The sequence below is a fragment of the Propithecus coquereli genome, unplaced genomic scaffold, assembly GCF_000956105.1.
Source record: "Propithecus coquereli isolate 6110/MARCELLA unplaced genomic scaffold, Pcoq_1.0 Scaffold156, whole genome shotgun sequence".
In the NCBI taxonomy this organism is placed as follows: Eukaryota; Metazoa; Chordata; class Mammalia; order Primates; family Indriidae; genus Propithecus; species Propithecus coquereli.
The window spans coordinates 2,698,080-2,701,118 of record NW_012140080.1 but is presented as its reverse complement, the minus strand read 5'-3'; positions in this window follow the sequence as shown (position 1 = coordinate 2,701,118).

Genomic DNA, 3,039 nt, shown 5'->3' with positions numbered 1-3,039 from the left:
TATTTTAAGCCATGAAAGCATATAGGTGTGCACACACGAGAAATAAAAATCCCCTGGAATTTTAAAAAACGCGGCAAACATCTGATTTTGTTGGATAACATTTCCAAGTCAGGCCTTACTATTCTAAGTCAAAATATTTGAGTACTAGGCCTAGTCAAATAGGTTTTTCTGCTTCTTGAAGGTAAGAATGATAGTGAGAAGAGCAAAGAGAAATTACAATAGACAACATTTATTAGATACCAATCCTAAATAAAAAACAAAACACCTACTGGCCACAAAGGGAGGAGGCTAACAAAATTAAAGAGGATGTCAAAAATAAAAAGGATACACACTAAGATAAACTTTTGAAGTGGTCAATCTGTGATCCTTTTCAATATAAGAAAATACAAATACCAATAAATAACAGACAAGGAAAACTACCAATTTGCTTGCAAAAGCCAGTTTAATTTTAATGGGAGCATCTGCTTGCCTTCTGTATCTATATTCATCCTCAAAGCCTCATGGACAGCTAATTCCTTTCCCATCTAACACTCGGAGGAGGATACAGGTAACCGTAAAGTCAATTATCTACATACTGGTTTAATGATTATGGAATCTGAAGGTCAGCTCAATCCTGAGGAGACTGGAAGACACTTTGTGCTTTTCCCATTGATGGCTTTGACCTATACATAGAGTGTATGGGAATCATCTGTACCACAGACTCACCAGACAGGCTTTACATTTCATATCACAATCATTTTGCAAGGCACTTGACTTAATGTAAATCTAATGATGGCTCAAATTAAAAATCACCAACTTGCCCTTTTTCAGTGTGAAACCCAAAGGGAGAATATACAGACCAAAACCAAATACTCTGCTTTACTTAGATGTTAACACTCACCTTTATGTACTTAAGATTAACACAACGTGTTAGAATTAAATACTGTGGGAACCGTAACTGTGAATTCTGTATTTTTACATAAATATTCTATTGTTCTTTAAGCTTATAACTTGACATGGCTGCATATACATGTCTTTACACATTTGTATAACTTGTTAGGAAGCCTAAGAATGCTAACTTTGGGTTTAATAAAGAAACCACTGGAGAGAAAAAAATTAGTCACTCAAAAGATGCAGAAAAATCTAGCCTTCTCTCCTTCCTGATCATATTTGTGATTTTGTTCACCTAGTGGTTAAAAAACAAAAGACTGATGTTTTAAATTTAAGATTCTTCTGTATTTTGAGTAAGCAAGTTTAAAGTAGGACAAAGTGACCAAAGTAATTTGAAAGATTCAATAACTTTTGCTCGACTCTAGTGTGTCCAAGGTACCTGTTCTCTAAACTGGGCATTAACAAAAATATTTGACTTCACTAGAACTCAGTAGATTCAAGGAATATTATGCCAACCAACAAGGACCTTACAACTTTGTTTACGTAACATTCTTTTCCTGTTACGTAAATTTGTGCATTTTTATTCGAAGATAAAAATAAAATACTCAGCAAAATCCAGACTGCGTTGTCCTAAGATTAGGTTTAAGACACTGTTAAGCCAAGTCAGTATTTCAATGTAATGTTTTCATTGTTGTCCTAAATTTTCCCCCCATATAATACTGGGACAGCTAAAAAAACGTACAGATGTAAATTTCTCAACCACAGAGATGCAAAGTTATAATTTTGGGGGGAAAAAACTTGAGTGAAATCCTTATATATTTTAGGTTTTCATTAACTTACCAATGTAGTTTTATTGGAGGCCATTTTTTATTGCAGACTTGAAGAGCTATTACTAGAAAAATGCATGACAGTTAAAAAGAAGTTTGCATGACACAAAAAAGGTAGCTAAATACAAGTTTTGTTTGTATTCCAACCCCCAGGTAGATAGTGCACTTTTCAAACGTCTATAATAATCTGGAAAAGCAGATGTGAGCTCCTGCCTAAACTATTAGTGACAGGCCATGCCTAAGTGCATACACCGGTGTTTTTAACCAAGTGAGTCTAGAAAGATCTTACTGGGGACCCTGGTACCTGAGACAGCTTCACATGGCGAAAAATAGTGGACAAATATTTTTTCCTATCTAAATCTCATTTATAATAAATTCAATATTCAATATCTTTAAAGAGGACAAACTTTTTGATTCCTAATCATGCACAATTACCCAAACTCTCACAACGGTAAACATGAATTTTTTCTCTATACTCTGAACGTTCAAAGAGGCTCCTAACATAATCGTAACTTGATCTCTTTTCAGAAACCTTCTCCCTTTCCAATCACTAACTAAAGGAAAAACACACCGAGATGCTCCAGCCCCATTTCGTGACACTTAAAAGAAACCATCTCATATATATCCGCTCTTCCTAAGCCCCAGGCCTGTCTTGCCTTAATCCTGAGGCCTAAGCGCCCGCCCCCCACCCGGGAGCGCGGGCCTCGTGGTCAGCGCATCCGCTGGGAGAAACAAAGGCCGCGGCGAGGGGGCTCAAGGGCACTGCGCCACACGGCCCGAGCCAAACCCCGGCGGCGGCCACGTAACGGAGCGCAAGCCGCAGCCCGGGGACAGCGGGCCGCGCGCACCACCAGGCCTCGCGAATGCGGGAAAATGCAGCGCCCTTCCTGGAGGCCCAACTCTCCGACCCACCCCGCGTGGAGAACGGCCCCTCATCTTGAACGGGGATGGGGGAGGGGGGAAGGAAATGCGCTTTGTCTAGAAATAAAGCGACTGTAGCCACAGCTCTCCACCCTCTCGAAGACAGAGCCGTCCGCCCAACTAACTAAAAGCGCCAGCCCAGCGCCACGCCAGCCGCGGTGCCTCCACTCGACCCTCCGCTCCTGCCTGCAGCTCCCGACGCGGGGTCCGGCGGAGAGGGGCGGGAAGTGGGGAAAGGGGGGGCCTGGGGTGCATGTGGTATCTCAAGCACCACCACCGAATAAGAGCGAGAGATTAAAAAAGCCACCGACTTCACCGCCTCTGAGGTGCTCCGAGTCGCGGGTCTACGGCGTCTCCGGCCCTGCGCGCTTCAAGCCCGAGCCACATCGGAGGGGGAGGGGGAGGCGGCGGGGGAGCTGCG